The sequence below is a fragment of the Clytia hemisphaerica genome, unplaced genomic scaffold, assembly GCF_902728285.1.
Source record: "Clytia hemisphaerica strain Z4C2 unplaced genomic scaffold, Clytia hemisphaerica genome assembly, whole genome shotgun sequence".
Classification (NCBI taxonomy): Eukaryota; Metazoa; Cnidaria; class Hydrozoa; order Leptothecata; family Clytiidae; genus Clytia; species Clytia hemisphaerica.
This window is the reverse complement of record NW_027103432.1, coordinates 892,158-902,493: the sequence shown is the minus strand read 5'-3', so window position 1 is coordinate 902,493 and position 10,336 is coordinate 892,158. Positions and strand designations below refer to the sequence as shown.

General features: G+C 38.0%; 1 long non-coding RNA gene across 2 annotated transcripts; it reads left to right on the top strand.

The window, feature by feature from the left end:
• Positions 1-4,999: 4,999 nt before the first annotated feature.
• Positions 5,000-9,945, top strand: LOC136798094 (uncharacterized). Of its 2 annotated transcripts, XR_010845346.1 has the most exons (3): positions 5,000-6,406; positions 7,481-8,375; positions 9,715-9,945. It is a non-coding gene; the product is annotated as an uncharacterized lncRNA (long non-coding RNA). The 2 variants fall into 2 exon arrangements; XR_010845345.1 differs by lacking the exon at positions 5,000-6,406 and having other exon boundaries at positions 6,414-8,375.
• The last annotated feature ends 391 nt before the right edge of the window (positions 9,946-10,336 follow it).

The window sequence follows — 10,336 nt, the reverse complement described above, 5'->3', positions numbered from 1 at the left end:
CATTATTCTTTGATTCAATATCTCCAAAATTGGAAAACTTAGTATGACAAGGTCGGATACAAAGTAAATACTCTGGTGGCGGTCTTTTTTAAGTCTGACCAGTAGTATGTATGGGTTTTCTATTTTATTTTCTCATCATATGATCCCTTGGGACTTTAAAACTACTTTTTATGAAGCTAGTAAAGCTCACCCTCGTGAGCCAGGGTCTTTAAGCGATTTTGCGATGCAAAGAGGCCACAGTTCCGTAAAACTGGAGGAATCTTACAAATAAGCCCTGGGCTCGAGTGTGGATGGAGCTAGGGAAAATTTTCTATTGAGTATTGGCGAAGGTAAGGTCATTTTGGCCTAAACACCCTTGGAAAGTGAATTTTTGAAACTCCTTATTGGCAATAACTGATTGCAACATCTGATAGAGCTTGAAGAGTAGATTTAAAAAATGGGATCATTTGTCTCATTTGGTTCACTAAGTTCCCGAAAATAGGCGTCGTCGAAAATGCAAATCTTTATGCTGACGTTAGCATTTTTGAGAATTCTTTTGACGACAACAGTTACTTTCTCAAGCAGATGTGTCTCGAACAGTACTCGTATAAAAATCCAGCTAAAACAAAATCTCAAAATCTTTTGATAAAGTTATATCCAATTATTATGTTATGAAACTCGAAAATTTAAGGTGTACCTGAAAAAGTTGAGTTACAAAACTCGGAAAAATAATGTGCATCCAAGAAAACCGAGTTATGACGTCATAACTCGACTTTTTCATAACTCGGGTTTTCCAGGCCTCTATAAAAAGCCAGTATGGTGATGCAAAATGATGCAAGATCTAATTACTGTACAATAAACTGTTTCAAAAAGGAAACAGAAAAAATGGAAAATGGAAATTTGAAAAATAGGCAGATCACAAAAAGGCTGTCAGGTGCAAAACAATTGACTTTTCTTGGCCCTGCACTACTTCAAATGATGGAATTTTTTCATATACGCCCAGAAGGATTCTGTATGTACCGTCAAAGAGGGTAACTTTCATAATGTGAGGGTATTTCATCACCTCCAAAATGTAGAATCACTGGTCTTCAATTTATATTGGTTACATCCTTTATTGTTAGTCTTGCTTCTTAAAGTTACAAATTAATGACCATTGAGCGAGTTCTGTAATTTGAGGTGATGAAAGTTACCTTCACATTATGAAAGTTACCCTCTTTGACGGTATAGGAGGGGGGTCAAACGTTTGGATGACTTTATATGGATGACCCTTGTGAAAAATTTCTTCATAATCCTATTTCAGTTCACCCCACAGTGGACGTCAACGGCAACACCAAAAAAGCATGGCTACCTCTGACAGTCAGCATGGCTACCTCTGACAGTCATTATTTGATAACCATTTTCTCTAACAAGGTACTGTCTCCTTGATACTTAGTATGTACTCAATTTGAAAAACATTAGCATTCATTGTAAAGCAGCACAGTTGCTAACTAACCCACCCTTCACATGGCACCACACCCCTTCATCCTGTTCGCCCCCATCCCATCCATTCCAGCAGCCATAGAGAAAGCAAGCGATTAGACAAGAGCAGCCAACGGCTAGAAAATACAAAATAACTGTTCGGGAGGCCTTTTTTCGCTGGAAAATATGAACTGTTATTTTCATAACCCGCTCCTGGGAAAATATATCTGTTCTGGGCGAAAATTAGTGTTCCTGGAAAACATGTATCTGTTCAGGGAGAAAATTAGTGTTCCTGGAAAACATGTATCTGTTCTGGGAGAAAATTAGTGTTCCTGGAAAACATGTATCTGTTCTGGGAGAAAATTAGTGTTCCTGGAAAACATGTATCTGGGATGTATCTGTTCTGAGAGAGATGGTGATGCTCCTCCTGGAAAAACCTGTCTGTTCTGTTGAGATTGCTCCTCTAGTCTCACTCCTGGAAAAATCTGTATGAATGAACTGAAAGATGGGCGATGCACCTGGAAAACCCTTGATGAAGGGGTTTCAAAAAGAGTAGTCAGCAAAACTATTAACATTCTGTACTTGTTTATTTATTACTCGTTCATTCTTGTCGTTTGTCGTTTTGTTTGCGTGATATTTTTTCGGGTGCGGGGCGAGATTTAATTTGAAACCCATGTTCGTTCATTATCGCAGTATGGGCCGGGCGGGACATGCACGGTAGCTAGGTTAGCTCAAATATTACGGCTACCGAAGATAAAGAACTCAGTCCCAGTCCATTTGGTTGGTCAACAAAGTGCACGTTTTCTCTCTTCGTGAAGAAATTTGGAATATCCTGACATCTCATCCATCATTTTTGACTGGACTTTGGGCAGATTGCCAATATGAAGTCGAGTTTTTTAAAGAAGAAAAAACGGATCCTTCATCATGAGGTATTGTTAACTTTTTCACAATTGCTTGCTTGTTTTTGGTGGGTCCAGCCCAGGTCTAGGTCCCAAGCAAAAAAATAGGTTCCCCTAAATATTAAAAGTTTTTTAAGCAGCACCCAGTCCTATGTCTAGTATAGACTTAGGTAAAAAGATCTCTAATCTCGTAATTTGATTGCCAATTATTATTCCACGAAGCAATTACTTTCAAATAAAAGATATGTTGACAATGGAATGGGTAAGCTTTCTAGAAATCCAAACATTAATTGCATAGCTTAAAGCATTTGTAAGGTACAGCCTCATCAAGTTGATCAGATGAATTCTAACGTTGGGTGTTGGCTGATTTAGTTGATAATTTTTACTGCAGAGGAAATCGACAAGTGGCACAGTGGTAGGGCTGAAGGCTTGTTTACAGGCTTCAGGCTGGCCATGGCCTCTCCCATTGTGATTTCTTATCTTGTGTGGAACAAAATTATCTCAAGATCAGGCTCCAATCATGCAAATTCAGGTGATCGGCTTTTAGAGCAATCGTAATGCATTTGTAAGGTAGGGTCTCGCATAAAGTTGATCAGACGAATTCTAGCGTTGGCTGTTGGCTGATTTAGTTGATAATTTTTACTGCGGAGGAAATCGACAAGTGGCACTGTGGTAGGGCTGAAGGCTTGATTACAGGCTTCAGGCTGGCCATGGCCTCTCCTCTTGTGATTTCTTGTGTGGTACAAAATTATCTCAAGATCAGGCTCCAATCATGCAAATTCAGGTGATCGGCTTTTAGAGCAATCGTAATGCATTTGTAAGGTAGGGTCTCGCATAAAGTTGATCAGACGAATTCTAGCGTTGGCTGTTGGCTGATTTAGTTGATAATTTTTACTGCGGAGGAAATTGACAAGTGGCACAGTGGTAGGGCTGAAGGCTTGTTTACAGGCTTCAGGCTGGCCATGGCCTCTCCCCTTGTGATTTCTTGTGTAGTCAAAATTATCTCAAGATCAGGCTCCAATCATGCAAATTCAGGTGATCGGCTTTTAGAGCAATCGTAGTGCATTTGTAAGGTAGGGTCTCGCATAAAGTTGATCAGATGAATTCTAGCGTTGGCTGTTGGCTGATTTAGTTGATAATTTTTACGGCGGAGGAAATCGACAAGTGGCACTGTGGTAGGGCTGAAGGCTTGATTACAGGCTTCAGGCTGGCCATGGCCTCTCCTCTTGTGATTTCTTGTGTGGTACAAAATTATCTCAAGATCAGGCTCCAATCATGCAAATTCAGGTGATCGGCTTTTAGAGCAATCGTAGTGCATTTGTAAGGTAGGGTCTCGCATAAAGTTGATCAAATGAATTCTAGCGTTGGCTGTTGGCTGATTTAGTTGATAATTTTTACGGCGGAGGAAATCGACAAGTGGCACTGTGGTAGGGCTGAAGGCTTGATTACAGGCTTCAGGCTGGCCATGGCCTCTCCTCTTGTGATTTCTTGTGTAGTCAAAATTATCTCAAGATCAGGTTCCAATCATGCAAATTCAGGTGATCGGCTTTTAGAGCAATCGTAGTGCATTTGTAAGGTAGGGTCTCGCATAAAGTAGATCAGATGAATTCTAGCGTTGGCTGTTGGCTGATTTAGTTGATAATTTTTACTGCGGAGGAAATCGACAAGTGGCACTGTGGTAGGGCTGAAGGCTTGATTACAGGCTTCAGGCTGGCCATGGCCTCTCCTCTTGTGATTTCTTGTGTGGTACAAAATTATCTCAAGATCAGGCTCCAATCATGCAAATTCAGGTGATCAGCTTTTAGAGCATCGTTTTGTGCATTTAGTAAGGTAGGGTCTCGCATAAAGTTGATCAGATGAATTCTAGCGTTGGCTGTTGGCTGATTTAGTCGATAATTTTTACGGCGGAGGAAATCGACAAGTGGCACTGTGGTAGGGCTGAAGGCTTGATTACAGGCTCAGGCTGGCCATGGCCTCTCCTCTTGTGATTTCTTGTGTAGTCAAAATTATCTCAAGATCAGCTCCAATCATGCCAATTCAGGTGATCGGCTTTAGAGCAATCGTAGTGCATTTGTAAGGTAGGGTCTCGCATAAAGTTGATCAGATGAATTCTAGCGTTGGCTGTTGGCTGATTTAGTTGATAATTTTTACTGCGAGGAAATCGACAAGTGGCACTGTGGTAGGGCTGAAGGCTTGATTACAGGCTTCAGGCTGGCCATGGCCTCTCCCCTTGTGATTTCTTGTGTGGTACAAAATTATCTCAAGATCAGGCTCCAATCATGCAAATTCAGGTGATCGGCTTTTAGAGCAATCATAGTGCATTTGTAAGGTAGGGTCTCGCATAAAGTTGATCAGATGAATTCTAGCGTTGGCTGTTGGCTGATTTAGTTGATAATTTTTACTGCGGAGGAAATCGACAAGTGGCACTGTGGTAGGGCTGAAGGCTTGTTTACAGGCTTCAGGCTGGCCATGGCCTCTCCCCTTGTGATTTCTTGTGTGGTACAAAATTATCTCAAGATCAGGCTCCAACCATGCAAATTCAGGTGATCAGCTTTTAGAGCAATCGTAGTGCATTTGTAAGGTAGGTCTCTCAATAAAGTTGATCAGATAATTCTAGCGTTGGCTGTTGGCTTATTAGTCGATAATTTTACGGTGGAGAAATCGACAAGTGGCACTGTGGTAGGGCTGAAGGCTTGATTACAGGCTTCAGGCTGGCCATGGCCTCTCCTCTTGTGATTTCTTGTGTGGTACAAAATTATCTTGAGATCAGGCTTCAATCATGCAAATTCAAGTGATTGGCTTTTAGAGCAATCATAGTGCATATGTAAGGTAGGGTCTCGTATAAAGATGATCAGATGAATTCTAGTGTTGGCTGTTGGCTGATTTAGTTGATAATTTTTACTGCGGAGGAAATCGACAAGTGGCACAGTGGTAGGGCTGAAGGCTTGTTTACAGGCTTCAGGCTGGCCATGGCCTCTCCCCTTGTGATGTCTTGTGTGGTACAAAATTATCTTAAGATCAGGCTCCAATCATGCAAATTCAAGTGATTGGCTTTTAGAGCAATCGTAGTGCATTTGTAAGGTAGGGTATCGCATAAAGTTGATCAGATGAATTCTAGCGTTGGCTGTTGGCTGATTTAGTTGATAATTTTTACTGCGGAGGAAATCGACAAGTGGCACAGTGGTAGGGCTGAAGGCTTGATTACAGGCTTCAGGCTGGCCATGGCCTCTCCTCTTGTGATTTCTTGTGTGGTACAAAATTATCTCAAGATCAGGCTCCAATCATACAAATTCAAGTGGCCAGCAAAGATTTTCTCATTTTCAAACGTTATTTTCTTACACATTGTTCCACCCAGGTCAAATAGGATTTAAGTAAGTAGAAAAGAAATTAAATTTGTCCTGCCTAAATGAAAATCTTCGAACTTACCATACTAATGATTATAAAAGACAATTCTTTCTTTTTGAATTCTTATCAACTGGCAGTTTGTTGTTACTGGATAAGAAAGCGAAGCTAATTCTTCTGGGACATTGTTTTATAAAAACTATTTTTTGCTTTATATGGATAAAAAAGTTGATTCCTTATGTTAATTGTTTTCAACAAAAATGCATGTCATTAAGAAGTAACATTCTGATGATTTTAAAGTAAAGTAGGGGAAATAAAGTGGTGAAAGTTCCTTTGGAATGATGGGATACAGTATCATATCATATTGTAAGGATTAACCGTGTATTTATATTGTGGTAGAAAAGAGTACATTTGTGTTATATTCTTGAACGTATTACTATTTATAATCAAATACCGTTGGCTTATCCTGTTTTATTACTGTTCTGTAGATATTTTACACAATGTGAAAGGGTGGTTGGGTGGACGAAACATAGTTGCATTCTGAAGAGTCAACTCATGTTTTGAAATAGTTTTTCATGTTCAAACCCTGAGATGGAACTGTGCGGCTTTTCTTCTTTTTCCCTCTCTTTTTTCAGGTTATTGGCAATATACTGGTACAATGAATTATCTTGTGACTGTGGTTGATGATTTTATTACTGGAAAGATTTCTTAATTTTTCTGACAATAAAGTAAGTTTGTTTCATTATAAGTCTACTCTTGTTAAGTAGAATTGTGACCACTTAGACTTGAAGACAAATGAACAATTTGTTTTTAGGTTAGATCAGGATTCCTTGACTTGCTAATCCAGTAAACAGACTAAAGTAGCAGCCATAATATTATAATATTTATAATAGAGTCTAGGTAATGTTCTAGTTGGTGAGTTGGGGAGTTGGGAAGTTGCTAGTTTCGAGTTGGGGAGTTTGTAAACCTTTACGGCGACCGAAAATTTTCTAATTTAAACTAATGTAGCCCAAAAGTACAAATTTCAAATTAGCCAGTACCAAACATATTATTGACTTTAAGATCATAAAAATGGTAAGGTGCTGGCTAGCAAAGCCAAAATACTTAGTACTGTTATGTCATTGTCATAATGCTGACAACATGACACGTTCTTGTAAAAATATTGACCGAATCTTTAAATACAATGATTGTCAAACAAATTCCCCAAAAAATATTGATCATACTGCAAGTGATGCTTATTGTATAAAAGGATATAAGTTGACAGTCATCTTAGCCTCAAAAAATTCGTAGAGATAGCTTATAGAGCTAGAAAAATAATGACACTTTCTTTTGTCATTTTATCATTGGAATTGACACTTTTTAATAAAAATTTTGATCACATTATAAAATACAATGGTTCTAAAGTCACTTTAATCAAGAATTATATTTATACTCAATGTGATGCAGGAAATATAAATGGATATGAATTGACAGTAGAAAACAGCTTTCCATGCTCTCAGCGCACGTGTTTAAGGCAAATAAGCATATTACAGGTGGTATATGTATTATACGTATTATATGTGTTATATATTACTCTCATATTACATTTACTTTCAAAATCGTACTTTTGATGTACGTTATTCTTTTTCGGTAGCCGGTAATTTTTTAACTCCCCAACTCGAAACTAGCAACTCCCCAACTCGAAACTAGCAACTCCCTAACTCGCGACTAGAATAGTTTCCAAACTCTTTATAATATTATAACAGCCATAATATTATAATATTTATAATATTATAATATTTAAATTTTCTTTCTTCCGACAGACTTAGAGGAGACCAACGAAGATGATTGGACAGCTTGAGTAGTTCTAGATAATTTTTGACATTTCAGCACTTAATTAACAGATTGAGACTTTGGAAAAAATTTTCAATCGCTTAGCTTTTTGTAAATATATACAGCGTAAAGTTTTGATTTCGTATGTACAGCATCTGACCCCGAGAATGTAGTAAACCTCGAGAATGTAGGTTTCTCATTTTTAAGCATTGTAGCCTTAACGATGGTTCAACTTCATGAAAAGTTGTTTCAGGGCATACTGTTACATATTACTTATTATTTCTAGACATAAAATTTTAACTTGAATTAATTTTTTCCAACGGAAACCTGAATCGAAATTGATTGGATACTACTACCCGAATTGGGACATTTTTAAAATCTTCTCTAAATCCAAATCTATTGGAATTAAGTTATGATGACAGGGTATTTTCTTATTCCTAATGAACTAAGGAAACGGTGGGAAATAGTCCATTTCCATATTTATTGTTCTAAGTTAGATATTTTGACGAAAATGTTTGACCTAACTTTTGGGGTTAGTTGACCTACAATTGGGGGGGGGGGCTTCATAACCCGACATAAAAAGTCTGTCAAATTATATAAAACTTTTTTTGTTGAAGTACAACATGATATGAATCAAAAGCCTTATCCGCTAAATCTAAAGATAGTACGTATTTCATTAAACATGGAATTATTATAGACACTGGAAAAACAACGGGCTGATTTTTTCCAATTTCTCATGTACTCTTAGGTGCCAAATAAACGCCCACAGATTAATGATTAAATGATTACAGTCCCAACACCTGTAGTTATTATTTGAGATTATGTCGCTACTCGGAACTTTCTAATTAGGTACGTCTTGCGGGCACAAAATTGGAAGATGCATCGGTGAGACTTTTTCGTTTTTATTGCAGTACTCTTAGGTGCCAAATAAACGTGCCCCCCCCCCGTTTATTAATTTTTGAAAAAATTCCCAGCTACCAAAAGGAAATTTCCTTGTTTTACTCTAAAAAGCCTAAATTTAGTCTATTTCGACCCTTTCTAGAGTTTTTTTAGACTAGTAAACTAGTCGTTGAAAACAGACCCATATACAAAAAATCAAGCTCCAAATAAAAAGAATTGAAGGGGTGAAGTTGCGTCTCTTTTCTGAATTTCAACGACTAGAAGCTACTTCCCTCAAAAAACGTTGTTTAATTTTACAACTTTTTTTAGGTTTTTGAGGATCCATCCAACTTTTTTGACTAAATGATATTTCATAGTAACATTGAACATGGGAACATATAAATAAATGAGCATTTCTAAAAATGCAATAAACAGAAAGAAAAATAAATGCAATCCCGCACGGGTCAGACATACAGAAATCTGTATGTCTCTCCTTACGATTTTAGGTGAAGAAAAAAAGGCGCTGGAAGTAGCTTCTAGTCGGTTATTTTCCTTGTCTCTCACGTGCGCTGAATATTTAATTAGTGTTTACATTATTTGATTGACAGTTTTATTATAAGGTTTTAAGTGATAACCGACTAGTTTACTAGTCTAGAGTTTTTTTTAAGGTCCATTTTCCAACCTCCCCGTTAATTAGGTCCCCCCCGTTTATTTAATTAAAAAAATTTTCGACCCCCCCCCCCCCCGTTTATTTGGCACCTAAGAGTAACTGAAAAAAAAATTACATGGGGTTCCAGCAAAGCCCAGCAAGACTTTCTTGAATGTAAAAATAATAAAGAACTTTTGTTCATGTCACGCCTGATTAGAATCTTTTCAACTCGGGAATACTTTAATAGGATAAGGGAGCTTCGCGAATTTTTCACTTTTTCGCGAAAGTTTATCTCGCGAAATTCTGCAACTTTTCCATTTTTCCAATTCTTAATTTCTCGACCTCTGAAGCTATTGAGCTAGCCTGGTTAACCAAGCCAGTTTATACAAGGCCACGATACGGCTAAAGGCAATAAGTATAGCGTTATCGGTGCTGTAACGATTTTTATGATGTACGGAATTTCAAGTTTGCCTTGAAAAACTGGCTTGAGCGAAGCGTACGTTTATAAAATGAACGCAGAAGACGGCGAGACTCCGCGAGCATTTGGCCTCTTCTAATTGGCCATATAAGACCATGTGATAAGAAACGAAATTTTCCGTTTACTTTGAAAACGCTTTTCACTTCTCAACGAAAAACTTTTTGAACGTATTTTTGTATCTGGGACCTCATGCCACTAAATGTTTTCCCTTTTTTTAGAAAAAGCTTACAAAGAGTTTTTGATGCAGGTCAATGAGCACCAACAAAATGATACTTCCGATGCAGCCCTCGGCTTCTGGGTGCGATACTTTGGTTTACAGCCCACAAGAAAAAGAAGCCACAATCAAGGAAAACGTACTAGGATATGATTATAAAATTAATATATGATAAAATCATGACTAAATTTTTTTTTGTCTCAAGCTCAAAACTTTAAACTCATCTCAAAAGGAACTTTATCCATGTTTTTTTATTCTACACCTCTCCTGTTTCTGCCACTTAAAGTTAGAAAATTTCGAAGGTTGTCGTGGATCGGAGTAACGCCCTTCAAGAGTCGTCGTCGGGAGGAATATCGTGGGAGCCTCCCTTTCATTTTATTCGTCCTCAATTTAATTCTAACTAATTAATCTGGTCGTTCAAATATTGGCGTTTGTTCGCCGTCCCTCGAGAGTCGCTGGGTTAAAAAGGGGGATGTTTCATTTTAGAGTATTTTGGTTGTGGGTTGTCCAAGCTAGTTTATCCCCGTTTTAGGCTAGCGGTTTGAATGAAGATTGCACGATATTTTGTCGGTCACAAAAGTTTCTTTGTTTGGTTTTCTCGGTTTCTTCAATACTGACAGTTTCTG